Source organism: Vigna unguiculata, chromosome 4 (assembly GCF_037176805.1).
Source record: "Vigna unguiculata cultivar grain cowpea cultivar isolate G323 ecotype 2 chromosome 4, ASM3717680v1, whole genome shotgun sequence".
In the NCBI taxonomy this organism is placed as follows: Eukaryota; Viridiplantae; Streptophyta; class Magnoliopsida; order Fabales; family Fabaceae; genus Vigna; species Vigna unguiculata.
Window position 1 is genome coordinate 30,346,422 of NC_140795.1, and position 22,108 is coordinate 30,368,529.

General features: G+C 36.6%; 1 non-coding gene across 1 annotated transcript; it reads right to left on the reverse strand.

Moving 5' to 3' along the window:
• Nucleotides 1-2,101: 2,101 nt before the first annotated feature.
• Nucleotides 2,102-2,173, reverse strand: TRNAR-UCU (transfer RNA arginine (anticodon UCU)). Its single transcript has one exon. It is a non-coding gene; the product is annotated as a tRNA-Arg (tRNA).
• Between the last annotated feature and the right edge of the window lie 19,935 nt (nt 2,174-22,108).

Below are 22,108 nucleotides of genomic sequence, written 5' to 3' on the forward strand. Positions count from 1 at the left end.
GCCATTGAATAGCTCGAAAAAGCCCAGGCCCGCTTAAGGAAAGTTGAAACAGAAGCAGATCTGTTTCGGGTGAATGGCTATTCTGAGATCAAACGAGAAAAATTGAATTTAATTAATTCAATTTATACGACTTTGGAACAATTAGAAAATTACAAAAACGAAGCTATTGATTTTGAACAACAAAGAGTTATTAATCAAGTTCGACAGCGGGTTTTACAACAAGCCTTATAGGGAGCTCTAGGAACTCTAAATAGTTGCTTGAACAACGAGTTACATTTACGTACTGTTAGTGCTAATATTGGCATGTTTAGGATGATGAAATAAAAAAATAACTGATTAGGCTTTCTATTATACAATAGAGTATAGGCATCATTTTTTTCTTATAAAAAATAAATTTAAGATATTTTCATGGTAACCATTCGTGCAGATGAAATTAGTAAAATTATCCGTGAACGCATTGAGCAATATAATACAGAAGTAAAAATTGTAAATACTGGTACCGTACTTCAAGTAGGCGATGGTATTGCTCGTATTTATGGTCTTGATGAAGTAATGGCGGGTGAATTGGTGGAATTTGAAGAAGGTACTATAGGCATTGCTTTGAATTTGGAATCAAAAAATGTTGGTGTTGTATTAATGGGTGATGGTTTGCTGATACAAGAGGGAAGTTCAGTAAAAGCAACAGGAAGAATTGCTCAGATACCTGTAAGTGAAGCTTATTTGAGTCGTTTTTATAAATGCCCTGGCTAAACCAATTGACGGTCGAGGAGAAATTTCAACTTCGGAATCTCGATTAATATCCCGCTCCCGGTATTATTTCAAGACGTTCGGTATATGAGCCTCTCCAAACAGGACTTATTGCTATTGATTCGATGATCCCCATAGGACGGGGCCAGCGAGAATTAATTATTGGAGATAGACAAACAGGTAAAACAGCAGTAGCCACAGATACAATTCTCAATCAACAGGGACAAAATGTAATATGTGTTTATGTAGCTGTTGGTCAAAAAGCATCTTCTGTGGCTCAAGTGGTGACTACCTTACAAGAAAGAGGAGCAATGGAATACACTATTGTAGTAGCTGAAACAGCGGATTCTCCAGCTACATTACAATACCTCGCGCCTTATACAGGCGCAGCTCTGGCTGAATATTTTATGTACCGTGAACGTCACACTTTAATCATTTATGACGATCTCTCCAAACAAGCACAGGCTTATCGGCAAATGTCTCTTCTATTACGAAGACCACCAGGTCGCGAAGCTTATCCAGGGGATGTTTTTTATTTACATTCGCGTCTTTTGGAAAGAGCCGCTAAATTAAGTTCTCAGTTAGGCGAAGGAAGTATGACTGCTTTACCAATAGTTGAAACTCAATCGGGAGATGTTTCAGCTTATATTCCTACGAATGTAATTTCCATTACAGATGGCCAAATATTCTTATCGGCCGATCTATTCAATGCTGGAATAAGACCCGCTATTAATGTTGGTATTTCAGTTTCCAGAGTTGGATCGGCGGCTCAAATCAAAGCCATGAAACAAGTAGCTGGTAAATTAAAATTGGAATTAGCACAATTCGCAGAATTAGAAGCTTTTGCACAATTCGCTTCTGATCTAGATAAAGCTACTCAAAATCAATTAGCAAGAGGTCAACGATTGCGCGAGTTGCTTAAACAATCCCAATCAGCTCCTCTTACTGTGGAAGAACAGATAGTAACTATTTATACCGGAACGAATGGTTATCTTGATTCATTAGAAATTGGACAGGTAAGGAAATTTCTTGTTGAGTTACGTGCTTACTTAAAGACGAATAAACCTCAATTCAAAGAAATCATATCTTCTACCAAGACATTCACTGGGGAAGCAGAAGCCCTTTTAAAGGACGCTATTAAAGAACAGATGGAACTCTTTTTATTCCAGGAACAAGTAGAAAAAAATTGATGAATCATTAAATAATTTTGTAATTCAATTTTCCAATTTTTATAATTAGTATCTTTTAATATGTTTTTATTTCATTTGAATATTATATATAATGAATTCGAATCAAAATGTAATAAATCAAAAAAAATAGAAGGACAAGGTTGAAATTAGATATGCAAACAACTTGCGTCCAATAGGATTTGAACCTATACCTAAGGTTTAGAAGACCTCTGTCCTATCCATTAGACAATGGACGCTTCTATTTTATATTTGATTCTTTAACCTTTTTAACTAAACCTTATTAAAAAGATTAAAGAATCAAACAAATATAAAGAATTCTAGAAATTATAAAAATAAAATAAATCAAATATTTAGAATAAAAGAAAAAAAAATAAAAAAGAAAAATCAATTGAATATAATTGAATATATATAACTAAAACTAAATTAAGAAATGAAAATGAAGAATTGACAAATTCTTTAAGAATTCTAGATTCATTCTCGAAGAAAAAAGATAGATTTAAATAGAATAAAATAGAAGCGGGTAGCGGGAATCGAACCCGCATCGTTAGCTTGGAAGGCTAAGGGTTATAGTCGACGTTGATTCATCATTTTGATTTAACGTCTCTAATTCAAAACTGAACGTGAAACTTTTGTTTCATTCGGCTCCTTTACGGAATGAAGAGATGGACAATAAAAAAAATTGACCCATAACATCTATGTCAGCCTTTTTGTATGAATAGGTTTCAAATATCTTGCTTTTTAGATGATCCCTCTAGAAGAGCAATATTCTAACAATCTATGTTTTTTTTCTAGTTACTTCGTTCTCTATTTCTATTTCAGAAAATCTTTAGGAAAAGAAGAAAATTTCCGTCGAGCTAAAAAAATGTCGATGTCTCTAGTAAACTAAAAGAATCGTTTAATAGCTATTTTGCTTCAATTTTTACTATGCAAAAAAATGGAAGATTTAGTTACGATTAGAAAGAAACTTTGTATATTTCTCTCCATAGATCCTTTAGTAATACTCAAAAAATTCGGATTATAGATCCAATTCCAAAAACTTATGTTTCATAATTTTAAAACTCAATTTGTCAAATTTGATTTGATTCTTCTTGTATACAAATTACAATAATGTATATTATACCGCAAATAATTCATCGAGGGGTATAAAGGAGTCCCTTTAAGTAAAAAATAAAGTTTTTGATCGGCATATGAATCAAATGGGGGATCCCTTAACTTTTGGGAGGTCCTTGAAACGAATCGCACTTTTACCACTAAACTATACCCGCTACAATATCATTATTGTATCTTTTGTTGAACAAAGCAATCAGACAAAATAAAGAAATGGGGGGCATAATATTCTAATAAGTCGAGTATTGACATGTTTCATTAGAGAATCTTCTAATGAAATTTGAAAAACGGGATAATTTTCATTTTTTTATTTTGCTGAAGGTTATATATATATATACAATTTACGTTACCAGAAAAAAGAGAGGGAGTAAGAAAAGAGAACATTTTTATATTATCTTATTTTGGTTTTATCTCATAGGAATCTATCCGTATCTCTTATTTCTTTTTTAATTACAAATATTTTTACAAATATTTTTTTTTCGAATAAAATATATTCAAATAAAGAATTTTTCTTCAATATTCATGGGAATAAAAGAAAAAGAGCCCGACTAGGTACTGGCCGGGCTCATTGGCTGTATAAAAAGAAAAAAAGAAAACTAAAATATATAGAATAATAAAAAAAAGATAGATAAGATAAAAAAGAATAAAAAAAAAAGCAAGTCTCTTTTTTTTTTAAGCTCCCTTTTTGTTCTTCTTGTTTATGTGATATAACATAAACAAAGTAATTCTTTTTTTTTTTCAATTGGGGAGAGATGGTTGAGTGGACTATAGCGTCGGATTGCTAATCCGTTGTACAAATTCTTGTACCGAGGGTTCGAATCCCTCTCTTTCCGTTGATAATTTGGTATTTTTTTTAACTTGTTTTTTTTATTTACTAGTTAAAGATGTTAAAATAGAAAAAATCCTAAAAATATTTCAAAATTCCGCAGAAGCAAGAAAACACAGAATCCACTTTTTTCTTATTCTATTCTTCACGTCCTGGATTACGTCCTGGATCGTTAGATAGGAATCCGAAGATGAAAAGAGAAACGAAAAAGATCACTAGCGTATAAACAAAAAGTTTTAGAGTAAGCATTATGAAATCTCCAAGATAATTAAAAAACGACAAAGAAAGAGAATAGATTCTCTTATATTACAACATATTTTGTTTCTTTTAATACTAAGATACTAAGTTTCTAAAAAATGAAGTTTTTTTAGGATATGAGGAGATATATATATATATATATATATATATATATATATATATGAGTTTCGAAAATGAATTGATAGTAAGAGTAGATTATTTTATTACAAATTATCAATAATTCTTTTGACCAAAAATCCTTTTTTTTTGTAATCTAGGTATTCGATTGGTGAGGGGTTCCAATCGAATAATCGGATTAGGTTTTTTCAATTCAAAAAACGTAAATGATGAGAAGGTCCCTTTTTTTCCTATATATTGAAAAATTTCAATATTGGAATCCAGAAGTCACACTGTAAGACTTATCTGATCTTATAAATTGTTAAAATGTTCGAGTTTTAGTTTCTGATAAATTCTGAATTTTTTTACGACATTATTCAAATTAAAAATATCATCGAAAACTTACAGCAGCTTGCCAAACAAAAGCTAAAAGAAAAAATAGTACGGGTATTACTGGCATAATATCCACAATTGGATTCAAGAAAGCGTAGGCTTCAGGCAATTTCTCCAAAAAAAAAACTACTGGAATAAAGGACGGAGTGAATACAAATACAGATCCAACTAAAGATATTAAGCATAACAAACATTTTGTTCTTTAAAAAAAATAAAAGTTATTTTTGTTTTTTTTTTCATTCTAATTTTCAATTTTATTGCATTATATACATAATACAATAAAAAGGAAAATAAAGAGTTATGAGTAAAAGTAAAAAAATGAATCAAATAAGATAAGAATCTCGAGAATCCTTCTTTTATTTGAACTTTTCCAGTTTCAAAATATTTTTTATTCTGAAATCAAAAAAATTGAAGAAATCATACTTCCTTCTATATAATATCTTAATTGAATTGTATGTAATGATCAATAAATTTAGTTTTATCCTATCTATCTATATCCATTTATAGATATAGATAGATATGTAGATACGCATATAAAATACTAGTCGCAAATTTTTTTTTTTATAGAAATTTTTGAACTGGAATTGACGAACAACCAATATCAGTAATAGTCTTTATTAATGTAAAATGGAAAATGGGGCGTGGCCAAGCGGTAAGGCAACGGGTTTTGGTCCCGCTATTCGGAGGTTCGAATCCTTCCGTCCCAGAGCATACCTATTTAGGATGTATATCATATTTGAATACAGATTGTATCGCATAATTAAAAGGGACCCTCCTTTTTTTGAAAAAAAAAATTACCATTTTTCTACTTTACAAATTATAAAAATAGAATAGAGTAGAAAATATATTGCTAGAACATCAAGTTCATTTTCATTTATGTCTTTACTTTTAAAAAGGTTTTCATTATATATAAGAAAAACCGAAACGTAAAAAAAAGGATAGATTCTTATGTAGCGAATGAATCAATCACTATTCACGATTCGATAATTACATACTGGATCTAAGCTAAGGGAATGTTAGAGTAAAACTTCGTTTGAAACGATGTGGTAAAAAGCAACGTGCGGCTTGAAAGACATGATTAAATTAGGGGTGGATTCTGATATCCGCCATTTTTTCTAGTATTTTACAAACGAACATGATCTTGACTTGACATCATTTGTTCTGTTCCACTAGACCCCTTTTTTTGTTTTTGGGACAGGAAAGGGATTAATGATGTAAATAGTACATGATGGAACTCGAATTTATTCATTTCTCGGGAGCAAGTATCTAAAATTTAATAAATTCTAAAAAGTTCATAAGTCTGTTTATTTTATAAAAATAGAAAGGATCTTATTTCAGCCAGGTTCAAAAAAAATGGTTGAAATTTGTAAAATTGCTTTTTTATCAAAAAGTTTATCCGTAGGAATTAACTTTTTTTATGATTCTTTCAGAGAAAAACAGGTATGTTGCTCCCATTTTTTTAAAAAATTGAAGATTCCCAGAGTAATGTCTAAACCCAAAGATTCAAAGAAAAGCTAAAAAATCAGGGAATTAAGGAAATACCATTTTCAAATTGTATCATCAATTCTATTATCAAAAATTTTAGAAAAAAGAAATGAATGATAAAGAAACGAAATACGGGCAAGAAAGAGGAGTAGAGACCACTCAATAAATGAAATAGCTGCTGCTTGGTTTTCTTTTTAGTTTTTTGAGAATTTTTCAAATTGAGTGTTATGGAGGTACAAATAGGAAGAGTTTTTTTTTTCAGAAAGAAAATACGAAAGAAAAATACTTCAGTCATTGTTTAATTGATTTGATGATTTTATTGCTCTATTTTACATCATAATTTTCGAAATACATAGAATTTTTGATATTCTCGAGCCGTACGGGGATAAAAATTTCCTGTACGTTTGGAGGGGGGGTATCTATATCTATCCCAAAGAGCTGTTTATCGAATTGTTGCTAAGGGATGTCCGACCCCAAAGAGAGGGAAGATATCTTCAGAAAGTGGATCCTATAAAGAATTAAACCTATTTCAATATTCCTGTTATTCTTTCATTTCCTTGACAAGGGGCGCTTAACCTACAGGAACTGTTCAGCATATTTCAAAAAAGGCAGGTGTTTTTATAGAACTTAGCTCGAATCAACAAACGAAATTCAATTAATGAAATCAAAAAGGGGGTGTAGATTATTTGTATATAGATTTACAAAACTCCCCGCTCTCTTGTTATATTCATACTTTTTTATTTCTTGTTGTTTATATAGAATCATAGAATGCAATTTTATATAGTCAGACAATTCATGAAATTTTCATAAATCTTCAAAAAAAATGAAAAATTGTATAGAGATAAAAGAGAGAATATAGGAAAAAAAAGAGTAACTAAATATAGTAATTGGACTTTTAAATAGATTCCCCCCTATGAGGTGATTTTTTTATTTCATATTTCTTCTTATTTTATTCTTATTTCTTTTTAATACTGACTCGCTCTTTATTTTTTTCAGTTATTAATTCTAGTTATTTGATTTATATACTTTTTTTTGATAGTAAATAAATGAGATAGAATATTCAAAATGGAATATTTCTATTATTTGATTTTTCATCCAATGACTATACATTTTATATTTTTATGGAAATACAGGAAAAAACTCTATGGAAAAATGGTGGTTCAATTCTAAGTTACTTAATAGGAAGTTCGAATACAGGTGTGAATTAAGTAAATCAATGGAGAGTCTTGGTCCTATTGAGAATACCAGTCTAAGCGAAGAACCCAAAATTTTAACTGATATAGATAAAAAAATTCAGAGGTGGGATGATTGTGATAATTCTAGTTATAATTCTTTTGATTATTTAGTAGGTGTCGATAACATACAGGATTTCCTATCTGATAAAACTTTTTTAGTTAGGGATAATAAGAAGAACAGTTATTCCATATATTTAGATATTGAAAATAAAACTTTGGAGATTAACAACAATCATTCTTTTCTAAGTGAACAAGAAAATTTTTTTTCTAGCTATCTGAATATTGTTATTAAGAGTGATTACGATCATTCCATGTATGATACTCCTTTTAGTTGGAACAATTATATTAATAGTTGCATTGATAGTTATTTTCATTCTTAAATCTGTGTTGATAGTTGCATTTTTGGTAATATAGTCGAATATAATGACAGTTATTTTTATAGTTACTTTTTAGGTAAGGTCAGAAATTGTAGTGAAAGTGAGAATTCTAGTTTTAGTTTAATAACTAGTACGAATGATACAAATGATAGTGATTCCACTCTAGGAGAAAATTATAAGAATCTCCATGAAAGTGAAAAATTGACGCATTTGTGGATTGAATGCGAAAATTGTTATGAATTAAATTATAAAAAATTTTGGAAAACAAAAAGGAATATTTGTGAATACTGTGGATATCATTTGAAAATGGACAGTTCAAATAGAATCGAATTTTCGATTGATTCGGGTACTTGGAATCCTATGGATGAAGACATGGTTTCTCTGGATCCCATTGAATTTCATTCAGAAGAAGAACCTTATAAAGATCGTATTGATTCTTATCAAAGAAAAACAGGATTAACTGAGGCTGTTCAAACAGGGACAGGTCAAGTAAATGGTATTCCTGTAGCAATTGGTATTATGGATTTTAAGTTTATGGGAGGTAGCATGGGATCCGTAGTAGGTGAGAAAATCACCCGTTTGGTAGAATATGCTACTAATCAACTTTTACCTCTTATTCTCGTATGTTCGTCCGGAGGAGCGCGTATGCAAGAAGGAAGTTTGAGCTTGATGCAAATGGCTAAAATTTCTTCTGCTTTATATTATTATCAAACAATTCAAAAATTATTCTATGTATCGATACTTACATCTCCTACTACGGGTGGGGTGACAGCTAGTTTTGGCATGTTGGGGGATATCATTATTGGCGAACCAAACGCTTATATTGCATTTGCTGGTAAAAGAGTAATTGAACAAACATTGAATAAGACAGTGCCCGAAGATTCACAAGTAGCTGAATCTTTATTCCATAAGGGTTTAATTGATTCAATCGTACCGCGTAATCTTTTAAAGGGAGTTGTAACTGAGTTATTGCAATTCCATAATTTCTTTTCTTTGACTAAAAAGGAAAGAAATTATGGAATTGAAATACAAAATCAAAACATACAGGATCAAAGTAATAAAATAAAAGAATAATAAAAAAATACTAAGAATCATAAAAGGGTATATTCTGATATATATATCGGCTTAGCTATAATCACTAGAATTCCTATATTTTTTAATAAAAATAAGAATAAAAATCGACAAAAATAAAAATAGATATAGTACAAATAGTAAATCGAGGTACCCTTATTTATGATAAACTTTCCTTCCATTTTTGTTCCTTTAGTGGGTCTAGTATTTCCGGCAATTGCAATGGCTTCTTTATTTCTTTATGTTCAAAAAAACAAGATTTTTTAGATACGGCGGTAAGTAGGGAAAAATATTATAGATCTTTTTTTTAAAGCTGGAAGCAATTGGATGAATTCCCCCTAAAGGTTTACATTTCAATAGCGCCAGTTGATGAAAATTACTTTAGAAACAAGTAAAATTCTGGGGTTTTTTATTCCACAATTATTATTCTTAAAAAGAAAAAAAGGGGGTAATGAATATTTTAAAAAAAAAGATCAAAAGAAGTACTGATCTATTCTATAACAGAGTCTCGAAAAATAAGCAATATCTTTTCAGCCTTTATCATTTTTTTAGGTTCATTGGGGTTATTGTTGGTTGCAATTTCCAGTTATCTCGGTGTGGGTCTTTTCCTTTTTTCTCAGGAAATTAGTAATTTTCCATTTATTCCACAAGGGGTCGCGATGACTTTTTATGGAATTGGGGGTCTCTTTATTAGTTTTTATTTGTGGTGGATTATTTTGTGGGATATTGGCGGTGGTTTTGATATCTTCGATAAAAAAAATAAAGAAGAACTATGTTTTCTTCGTTGGGGATTTCCTGGAAAAAATCGTCGTATTATTCTCAAAATACCTATGAACGAGATTAAATCTATCAGAATAATAACAGGAGTTCAAGAACGAAGTATTTTGACTCGTACTCTTACTTATGAGAGTCTCGTTTATATGGAAACAATAGAACAGGGGTTTATTCCCTTGACTCGTATTGAAGATAATTTGACTCCACTAGAAATTGCAAATAGAGCTGGCGAATTATCTTTTTTTTTAGGTGTACCGCTTCTTTATTGATGAAAATTGGACTTAACTAGAAATAAAATTGCACAAAAAGTTTCAGAATTGTCCTATTTATTTAGTGTACCGATTGAAATATTTTGAAAAAAAACTGTTTTTTTCAAAATATTTCAATTTTTATTTTTATAGATGGGACATTTTTTGATTTCGAAATTTGAATATTATAGTCATAACTCGAAGTGCTCCTTGGTGTATTTCTAAAAAGAATATTTTAGCAATTAATATCCTTTCAAAACAATATTTTTTTCTTCATTGGATTGGAATTGACTGTGAATTCTTTCGATTTCTTATTCGATTTATGTATTCTTTTTTCTCAATTAAAGAAGGCAAAGGCTAACTTCCGAAGTTTAAGTCAAAAAAAATGATAAAATACAATCTAAATTTATCTAGAAGCTCTATAACTTGTAATGAAGCTTATACTTGATAGAAAAGTTATTATCATATAGAGTTGACGAAAGAGATGAAGTTAAGTTCATTAAAGACGAAAAATGAAAAAAAAAAAGCATTCCCCTTCTATATCTTACATCTATAGTCTTTTAGTCTTTTTGCCCTGGTGTATCTCTTTCACATTTAAGAAAAGTCTGGAATCTTGGTTTATTAATTGGTGGAATACTAGTCAATCCAAAATTTTCTTGAATGATATTAAAGAAAAGAGTATTCTAAACAAATTCATAGAATTAGAGGAACTGTTTTTCTTAGATGACATGTTAAAGGAATGTCCGAAAACATATATACAAAACCTTCGTACTGGAATTTATAAAGAAACAATTCAATTAATCAAAACACACAATGAAGATCGTATGAATACGATTTTGCACTTCTCCACAAATATAATTTGTTTCTTTATTCTAAGCGGTTATTCTATTCTTGGTAATCAAGAACTTGTTCTTATTAACTCTTTGGTTCGAGAATTTATATATAATTTAAGTGACACAATAAAAGCTTTTTCTATTCTTTTATTAACTGATTTATGTATAGGATTCCATTCAACCCATGGGTGGGAACTACTTTTTGGCTTCGTTTATAAAGATTTTGGATTTGCTCAAAATGATCAAATTATATCCGGTCTTGTGTCCACTTTTCCAGTCATTTTAGATACAATTTTAAAATATTGGATTTTCCGTTATTTAAATCGCATATCTCCATCACTTGTAGTGATTTATCATTCAATGAATGATTGACAGAAAAACCGATTTACTTCAATGAATTTCAAGTTTTTATCTAAAAAAGATAATTTTTCATTTTCCCCTCTTTAAAAAAAAGTTAAATAAAAAAGGGGTTCCCACCTTGGATAGGGAACTATGCGAGTGACCTACCTAATCTTATTGTAGAAATTTTCAGGATCAATGATTAGACCATGCAAACTAGAAATGCTTTTTCTTGTATAAAGGAAGGGATTACCCGATCCATTTCTATATCGGTCATTATATATATAATAATTCGAGCACCCTTTTCAAATGCATATCCAATTTTTGCACAGTAGGGTTATGAAAATCCCCGAGAAGCAACCGGTCGTATTGTCTGTGCCAATTGCCATTTAGCTAATAAGCCCGTGGATATTGAGGTTCCACAAGCGGTACTTCTTGATACTGTATTTGAAGCAGTTGTTCGAATTCCTTATGATATGCAAGTGAAACAAGTTCTAGCTAATGGTAAAAAGGGAACTTTGAATGTGGGGGCTGTTCTTATTTTACCGGAAGGTTTTGAATTGGCACCCCCCGATCGTATTTCGCCTGAGATTAAAGAGAAGATAGGCAATCTGTCTTTTCAAAACTATCGCCCTACAAAAAAAAATATTCTTGTAGTAGGCCCTGTTCCTGGTCAGAAATATAATGAAATCACGTTTCCTATTCTTTCCCCGGATCCCGCTAGTAAAAGAGATATTCATTTCTTAAAATATCCTATATATGTAGGCGGGAACAGGGGAAGGGGCCAGATTTATCTTGACGGGAGCAAGAGTAATAATAATGTTTATAATGCTACAGCAGCAGGTATAGTCAAAAAAATCATACGAAAAGAAAAAGCGGGATACGAAATCACTATAGTAGATGCATTAGATGAGCGTGAAGTGATTGATATTATACCTCCAGGACCAGAACTTCTTGTTTCAGAAGGTGAATCTATCAAACTTGATCAGCCATTAACAAGTAATCCTAATGTCGGTGGATTTGGTCAGGGGGATGCGGAAATAGTACTTCAAGATCCATTACGTGTTCAAGGTCTCTTGTTCTTTTTGGCATCTATTATTTTAGCACAAATCTTTTTAGTTCTTAAGAAGAAACAATTTGAGAAGGTTCAATTGTTCGAAATGAATTTTTAGTTCCGCGTATTTATCAACATATTAAACTCGTCCACGAAGGGGTTGACTATAAGCCAGTACGATGGCACTACTGATCCGGAAGAGCACGTGGACGTCTTCACCACCCAGGCAGGATTGTATACTTCGGATGACGCAATCCTCTGTCGTGTTTTCCCAACATCCCTAAAAGGGCCTGCACTCAATTGGTTCACACGATTACCACCCAACTCTATCGATTGTTTCGATACGTTGGCCACCCGTTTTGGCATACAGTTCACCACCAGTAAGCCACACCATCTTACTTCTCTGGCATTGGTGAATATACGACAGGAAAAATGAGAGTCTTTGCGGGAATTTATGGAACGATTTGGGAAGATATCCTTGAATATCTCTAATTTGAATCCTGAGGCCGCTATGCACCACCTCATAACAGCACTAAAGCCTGGCCCTTTCGTTGACAGTTTATGCAAGAAGCCCGTGAACAATCTGGATGAGCTTCGAACAAGGGCCACAAAATTCATGCAGATGGAGGAACTGAAAGAATTCCACAATACAACTCGATCAAATGCACAGGAGAAAAGGCACCATGATAGAGAGCGAATGTTAGCACCCCGATCCGGCCACAGGTTCAAAGACTTTAGGCAGCCCAAATACAGCAGGTACACGCCCCTTGTGTCCAACAGAGCCAGAAGTCTGGAGGAAGCACTGAACACCGATCTAATAATAGCCCCTCGAAGGGCTCTGACTCCCCCGAACGCCGATACCACCAAGCATTATCGGTATCACCGAAATTATGGGCATACAACGGAAGAGTGTTTTACCTTGAAAGACAAAATCGAGGAACTGATACAAGCGGAACACCTAAGAAGATTCGTAAAACGGGAAGGCGGGGGATTCTTTTCCAGAGGAGAATGAGAAAAACGCTACGAGGAACAACCACGAAGGACATCATGATACCGAGAGAGGGAAGGAGAAGGCACCCGAAGAAGGGCCAAACCCAAAAAAGATGATGAGCGGGATACGAGAGAAAGACCGCTGAGATGAGTAATCAATTATATTTTAGGAGGCTTCGCAGGAGGTGGAGCCACTATGTCCGCAAGAAAGAAGTACGTACGAGCGATTCAGAGCGTCAATGTCGTAACAGTATGTCCGAGGCGGCACATGCCACCCATCACGTTCCGAGACGATGATTTCTAAACGATCGACCCCCAACATGACGACCCAATGGTGATATCAGTAGAGATCGAGGACTTCGCGGTCAAGAAAACCCGGGTGGACCCGGGTAGTTCGGTGGACATCCTATACTGGGGCACTTTCAGAAATCTGAGAATTCCATAAGGGAAAATCCAACAGTACTCAGAGATGATCGTGGGCTTTTTTAAGGGAGCGAGTGAATACGAAAGGCTACGTTGACTTGTTCACCAAATTCGAGACAGGAATGGTAACGCGAATGGTAAAAATCCGATACCTTATTGTTGATGCTCACACCTCTTATAATATTTTGCTAGGGACACCCTCGTTGAATGCGCTTGGTGCAGTAGTCTCCACATGTCACTTGGCCATGAAGTTTCTGTCAGCCTTAGGGGACATAATCACTGTGCATGTAGACCAACCGATTGCTCGTAGATGTTATGCGAACAGTTTGAGAGAAAGACCCAAGTCTCCTCCCAAACGAACAGTGATTAATGTTGACAAGGTCCCAGGGGAAGCGGAAGTAGACTTGGATCCTCGGGTCAGCAGCGAGGAGAGGGTGGAACCAATCGAAAGCACAAAAGAATTTCATTTTGATGAGCATCGGCACACCCATGTCAGCAAGACACTTGTAAAGACCCCCAAAATGCGGGAAGTATTATAGAGGAACGTTGATTTGTTCGCCTGGAGCGCGACCGACATGCCAGGCATTGACCCAAGAGTAGCCAGTCACAAACTATCTATTTTTCGGGAAGCTGCCCGTCACTCAGAAGAGAAGAAAGATGGGGGGAGAAAAAAGGGAGGCAGCCAAAGCGAAAGTACAGAAGCTAATTTCGGCAGGCTTCATCAATTAGGCCACCTACACGACCTGGCTAGCCAACATAGTGTTGGTAAAAAAGGTGAATGGCAAATGATGGAACTGTACATACTACACTAACCTTAACAAGGTGTGCCCTAAAGACACGTACCCTCTTCCAAGTATCGACAGATTGGTAGACGGTGCAGCTGGACACAAGGTGCTTAGTTTTTTGGATGCATACTCTGGGTACAATCAGATCCCAATGTATCCTCCTGATAAATAAAAATCGGCGTTCATCACGGAAGAAGCTAACTTCTACTATGAAGTCATGTCTTTTGGCCTAAAAAATGTTGGAGCCACATACCAGCGGCTGATAGACAAGGTGTTTCGTCATCTCATTGAAAAGTGTATGGAGGTCTACGTCGATGACATGGTAGTCATGTCAGATTCACTCGAACAACACGTCAAAGATTTGGACGAGGTCTTGGCAGCCGTACGGAAGTATGACATGAGACTGAATCCAGAAAAGTGTGTTTTCGGGGTTGCAGGCGGGAAATTCTTGGGTTTCATGTTAACCCACAGGGGAATAGAGGCCAACCCCAACAAGTGCCAAGCAGTTGTTAACATGAGAAGTCCAACCAACATCAAGGAGATACAGAGATTGGTAGGGAGGCTAACTGCGTTATCACGTTTTATGCCTAAATTAGCATAAAGAATCCAGCCGATGCTTAGGCTCATGAAAAAAGCGCAAAAATTCGTATGGGATGAGGCTTGCGAGCAATCTTTTCAAGCGTTGAAGGAGTATTTGTCTTCTCCCTCAGTACTACATTAGCCTAGCCAGGGAAAACCCATGTTAGTATATCTAGCCATCTCTACTAATGTTGTTAGCGCGACCATTGTACAAGATCAGGCGGGGGACCAGCGACCCGTATACTTTATCAGCAAAGCCCTACACGATGCAGAATTGCGGTACCAGACAGTGGAAAAGGTAATCCTAGCACTTGTGATAACAACAGGACGATTGCGACCATACTTTCAAGGGAACGAGGTAATAGTCAAATATGACTACCCAATACACAAAGTATTGAGGCAACCCGACCTCGCCGGCCGAATGGTTAGGTGGTCCGTAGAACTATCTGAGTATCATCTTCGATGTGAAGCCCGAGGGCCGATTAAGGGACAATGCCTGGCAGATTTTGTCAACGAATTAATAGGAGATCCTGACGTACGCGAGGAAGGCTGGATCCTGTCGGTGGATGGCTCCTCCAACGCGAAAGGCGGGGGCGCTGGAATTATTTTGCAAGGACCGAATGATTTGCTACTCGAGCAAGCCTTGCGCTTTGGCTTTAAACCCTCTAACAATTAGGCAGAATATGAGGCCTTAATAGCGGGTTTGACCCTCGCAGCAGACATGGGAGCAGATACGGTGACATGTCGAACTGATTCTTAACTGATAGTAAGACACTTGGACGACACTTTCAAGGTGAAGGACCTCCTCCTATTACGATATTATCACGTTGTGCAGGACATGTTGAATAGATTCAGAACAGCAAGCATAAAACATGTTGATAGATCCCAGAATTCCAGAGCCGACTTGCTCTCGAAGTTCGCGACTACCAAAATAAAGGGGCAACATCATACAGTGATCCATGCCACACTCGACCGTCCTACTGTAACCTTGGCAGAATGCAATACTACTGAGACAGTCGCACCAGAGGAGGAAGAGTGGATGACTCCTATTATACAGTTCATTCAACATGGTGACACAGACGGAATTGATGACCCTATCATGCGTAGAAAAGCTTCTCGATTCACTTTGGTTGGTGAAGAATCGTACAAATGAGGCTTCTCCAACCCTCTGTTAAAATGCGTCACAAACCGCCAAGCCCAGTATATTATGGAGGAGTTGCACACGGGGATTTATGGCTTACATTCAGGATCTCGAACCATGGCAGCTTGGGTGTTACGAGCAGGATACTATTGGTCGACTGTAAAAGAAGACTGCGAGAAGTACGTAAGGAAGTGCGCCCAGTGCCAACAACACGATAACATGATACATCTCAAGTCAGAAGAGTTGCATGGTATTACCTCCCCTTGGCCTTTCGCCAAGTGGGGCATGGATATCCTAGGGCCATTCAGCCCAAGGAAAGGTCAGGTAAAGTTCTTATTGGTAGCTATAGACTACTTCACCAAGTGGATTGAGGCGGAGCCACTGGCCCCGATCACGGCCTAGCAGGTACAAAAATTTGTCTGGAAGAATATAGTGTGCAGGTTCAGCATACCAATCATCATCATAACAGATAATGGTAGACGGTTCATTGACAAGGGGCTAGTCGAGTTCTATAAGGGACTTCATATCCAACATATTACCAGCTCGGTCGAGCACCCACAAACAAATGGGCAAGCCGAAGTAGCAAACAAGGTCATACTGCAAGAACTTAAGAAGAGGCTGGGAGATGCCAAAGGAAGGTGGACTGACGAGTTATTAGAGGTCCTATGGGCATGTCACTGCACCCCGCAGTCAACAACACAGGAGACACCCTACTGCTTAGCCTATGGAGTAGACGCAATGATCCCGGTCGAGACTAGGGAGCCCTCTTTACGACGCCATTTGTTCAACACGCGTCTTAATAAAGAAAGTATGCTAACAAGCCTAGACCTGGTTCAAGAGCTCCGAGATCAAGTGCGCATTCGGGAAGAGGCATCCAAACTAAGGCCCAGTGCCGCTATAATACCAAAGTCAAACCCCGATCTTTTCACCATGGAGATCTAGTATGGCGTATGGCAAGTGCCGCTCGGAAGCATGAAGGGAAGTTCTCGCCCAACTGGGAAGGGCCATTCCGAATCAACGAAGCTGTGGGAAACGGTGCATACAGGTTGGAGCACCTATTTGGTGCCCCTGTCCCGGCCACATGGAACGCCTCACATCTCAAGTTTTATTACAGTTAGTTTGTCAAATGTTTATTTTTCAAACTCTTTTGTGATTCGATTGCGCAATAAATGATGTACTCTTTCCTACCTTGATCTTTTTTCCCTAAGGAAGGTTTTTGGTCAAGAAGGTTTTAATGAGGCATCATAGCCATAAATAAAGCATGATTATTTCATTATTATCCTATGATTATCTTATCTATTGTCAACACATACATATATTCTGATCAAGCACAACAAACAGTTAATATTTTGCACTCTCTCATGGGAAAGGAAGCTTCATCGAACTAGATGATCCCCCCATATCTATACCAATGGGAAAAGAAGCTTCATCGCCCTAGATGATCCCCCCATACAAGCAAAAACTTAAGGTAATACACAACCATACAAAAACTTAAGGATCAAACGACACAAAGGAAAACACCATCCTGGCCAGGAGCGGCTGAGTACATCCCGGCCAGAGGTGGCCTACCACATCATGGCCAGAAGTGGCCGAGTACACCTCGTGCCCACCTTCACCTGCAAATAAAAATGGCTAGCAACATGCAAAGAGGCACAAGCAGCAGATGCAAACACAAAAATCTAAAGAAGAAAGTTCAAAGCATGGCATCAAAACATACAATGTGTGTTAATACATGTCCAAAAGGTAATAAACCAAAGCTCGACAAACAGTTTCTAAAACCAGAAAATACAAAGCAATAGGTCAATCCTCGGGAGAAGCAGCAGGTTTCTGTTGCCCAGCAACAGGGATGTCCTCCACAGCCATGACGGAGCCTTCGTACACATCCTCATCAATATTAAAGTGCTCATCTCCCACATCAAAGTTAAAATAATGAGAAGCCTAGCGCAGGGCCTTGTGGAAACCCCCATCATGCTGGGACATCTTGTACTCCTCCAACCGGTAAATTCGGCCAGCTTTCTCAGCGCTCTCCCTCTTCTCGGCTGCCAGCTCCTCCTCTAGACGCTCCAAGGCCGCCTGGGAATCCTCATCCTTTTTCTCAAAATCCCTGCAGCGCGCTTTGAAGACATTACGCTCCGCTAGCAGTTGTGATCGCTCATTTTTCAAACTTCCTAATTGAAGCGAAACCTCTTGCCTCCTGTTATTGGCCTCAGCCAATTCCCTCTGCAGACTCTCTATCTCAGCAGCCAGTTTGCTTGTCTCTGGCAATTGGCTTAACACTGTATTCAGATGGTGACCCATCATCATTTCTCTGGCATGAAATTCATTCAGTGCATACAGCACAGTCTCAAGACGCATGGCTGAAACAATCTCAGCCTCCTCCGACGATAGGGAAACCTCTATGCCTTGGTTGATTTTGAGTTGTGCATCAAACATTGCAGCCAAAGAGTCAGTCGCACTATCAGCAGAGGAAGTGCCTCGAGACTTCTTGGGGGAGGATAACCGGGGAGTACTCGACCTTGCGGTACGATCCCTACGCTTGCTTTTCTTATTCTCCACAATAGGAGGCATCAGGTCGCTCTTCTGGGAAGGCATTTCCGCGGGAGCACGGCCAGCACTCTCACCCCCTTTCCTCTTCTCCTCCTCCAACTTTTTCCTCCTCAGTTCCAGAAACACTTCTTTACTAGAGGGACCAACAACAGCCATGATATCTGCAAAAAGAAATAAGCGTTAGTCCAAACATACCAGACGCATATCTATGGGTAGTCAGACGAACATACATACCGAAAAGGTCATCGCGCGGATGAGAGGAACTAAACACACCAATAATTTTCTTGGAGGAGAGTTTCTTGGGCAATTGGTCCAAATAAGACAGCACATACAGGTCCTCCTGGGTAAGGGATGTTCTCAGCCAAACTCGATATGGGGTGGGATGTTTGGTCCAGTAGAACGGGAATTTGGGCTCGCCATTTTCAAAATAAAAATATCCAGCCCCAGCGAACCGAATGACTACCTTAAAGAAACCAGAATTAAACCTTTTAAAAGATTGCGTATAAGATGCAAGTAGACATTAGTGGCTTTGACCCACTAGAGACAACCAACTAACCAGCTCCACCGGACGCGTACAATAGTACTGCAAGAAAACTTGCGGGGAGGGTCTCAAATGGAACACTCGACAGACCAGTCGGAATGCCTGAAGGGACGCCTAACTGTTAGGATGCAGCTGACTGGGTGCTACATTTAGAACCCTTAGCACTCTCATTGTAAAATCATCAAAAGGGAGACAAACATGCAAATCAGAGACTAAGGTAGAGTACATGTAGAAAAAATTATGCGAATGACCTTCTCGATGAAGGATTGACCCCAACCAAGGATGGAGGCACATACTTAGGAAGACTAAGCATGTTTAGAAAGGAAGTTCACTAATCCTTCATCCCTTTCATTTGTGTTTGTTATTTTTGATTCCCTAAGTTGACTTAGTTGAATCAACTTTAGTTGACTTGTTGACCTTTGACTAGGTTTGACTTGTTGACTATAGTTGACTTGACTTAAGCCAACATGCTAATCTATGTTTATTTGCTTTGTAGGTTAATTAGGAGTAAGAAAGCAATGCTAGGTGGTGCATGGTGATTGGGGAGCATAAATGATGTGGAGGAGAGAGTAAAGCAAGGGCATAAAGCATAAAGAAAAAGGCATAAAGCATGTGTACCTATGTACCTTTGGTCTCCTTTGTTTTTAGCACACTATGGCCACTTTTTAGAGACATATGAGACACATTCTTGGTCTCCTTTTGTGCTAGAACGAAATTAGCCTTGCACACACCATAGTTAGCTCTTTTGTCTCTCATTTTTGTAACCTTATTTGACCTAGTTTCTAGAAGCTAGGGTTAGGTTTTTGTAGAGACATCCTTAGGTATCTTTTATTTGCTTAGAGGCCCCTAAACTCTTCTATATAAGGGGTGCTCCTAGACATGTAAAAGGGTTGAACATTTTGAAGTAAAAACACTCTTGTGTCTCAACCATTTGTGAGAGTTTCCTCCCTTGGGAGTGAATACTTTTAAGCCTTATCTTGCATAGCAAGTGGCGGCACACATCCACTCATCTTCAAGGTTGCCATGGCTTCTAGCCTAGCCTTGTAGTGGCGTGCTTCTCACATTTTTACCATTTCTTTCCTTTCCATTTTATGTTTTCTTCTTCCTTTAATTGTTCTTGGTTTTCTATGGTTTATGTGCTTTCCATTTCCTTTTTGTTTTGAATCAATCCATTATCTTCTTCTCTTGAGCTTTGTGAAAGGAACCTTCACATCTAGATAGCTTGCTATCTTAATGTCCAGTGGGAATTTCCCTTAGCTTTCTTAATCAACTCACATCATATTCAATAATCTTAAAAAGGAAACAAGATAATCCTTCATCATTTGGTATCTAGAGCCTAGGTTATCTTGAATATGGTGTTTTTTATGTGCTAACCTTGTCTTGTTGTAGCTATCTTTGTATGGTTCAAATCCACTTCCATTGCACACAAAAAAATGCTGGCAGAAACTGTTCACGATTTTAAAAGATTAAACTGCACCTGCTCAGTGATCCAAAAATTACGTTCTCTATGTCCAAAGAAAGCTCTGTTAGTCTAGTTTTTAACAAAAAAAGAACCAATGCATTTGGAGTTCTGTGGAGAGAGTTATGATTGAAATAGTGAGCAAAGGTCAGAGCTGCGGAGATCACCGCGAATCAACGTTTTTCAAGTTATGTTGGACAGTTTTGACTACTGTTTTTGTTACTCTTCTTACTCCTGAATGTTGTTGGATAACATGTCTTTGTGTGCTTAATCATTGACCTTCATTTCCAAAAGTTTAAATGCATGATAGCTACATGTTTGAGTCTTTAAATGTGCCTAACTTTTGCTTGAGTCATATGTCATATGTTAGCTTGAAGTTTTCTTATTCTTGTTTTTCCAAGTATTTGAATCTTACTTTCACTTTATGTCTTGCTTGATGTATGCCCCATGAAATTGATTTTGGCCTAAAACTTGAGGAACTAAGTGTCCAAGCCACCTAAAACTCTTTCTCACCATTTTATGAAACTAGTTGTGAAAGAAGAAAAATTTGCACCAATTTTTGCCTAAAAGCCGAGAGCAACCTTGCTCCTTGGTGAACTAAAAGTGTGTTTTTCACTAGGTGTTATGCTACTAGTTTTCATACTTGAGAATTGGGTGATATTGGCTAATTAGTTCCATGCTTTAACTTGGTTATGATCTTTCTTGGTGCATGCATGATTTAAGACTTGAAGATGCTTGTCAAGTACTTTCCATAGAGTTTTAAAAATTTGTTTTTCTTGTGTTAGTGTTGTTCAAAGTTTTGTCACCAATATTTTTCTTTCCTTAGAGTTTAGCTTTCCTCGTTTTTGTGCTTTTCTTGCTTGTCACTAGGTGTTCTTTGTTTTGTCTTAGTAGTTTTCTTTTCTTGAAACTTTTGGGGTGTTGTGGCCGAATCACTTGTCTTGCATTTGAAGGTTTTGAACAAGTTTTTAAAAGTGTTTGCTTCACTCCTTTGGTGGATTTTGAGTGCTAGCCTTGCCTTGATACTTTGGGAGTGTGATCTAAACACTTGGGTTGCATTTTGGGTTGGATTTGGTCTCGATTTTCATGTTGTCTAACCCCTAATCCATTTATTTTGTCTCGGATTTGAGTGTTTTTGTTGTAGGAATCATGGCAAGTTCATCAAATGCACCTACACCAAACAAAAATAATACATTGATGAGATTGCTTCGGGATTTGGAGTTGTCTAGGAAGGAGGCCTTTGAACAATTGAGAAAGGACAAGGAGCAAAGTGACCTAAGAATCCAAGAGCACATTCAAAGGCTTGAAGCTAAGGAGCAAGAAAGAGAGGCTAGGAAAAGAGTGCATTCTAGGCGCAAACCATCACAAGAGAAGCAAACTCCAAAGATTCCTAAGTTCAAAGGAGAAAATGACCCAAACATCTACATTGAGTGGGAACAAAAAGTGGACCAATTTTTTACCATTCATGTAGTTAGTCATCAAAAGCAAGTAGATTTGGTAGTCTTAGAGTTTGAGGATTATGCCATGACTTGGTGGCATCAATTATGTATGGACAATATTAACCAAGAGTCACTCGCAACTTCTTGGAGGGACCTTAAAAATTTGATGCG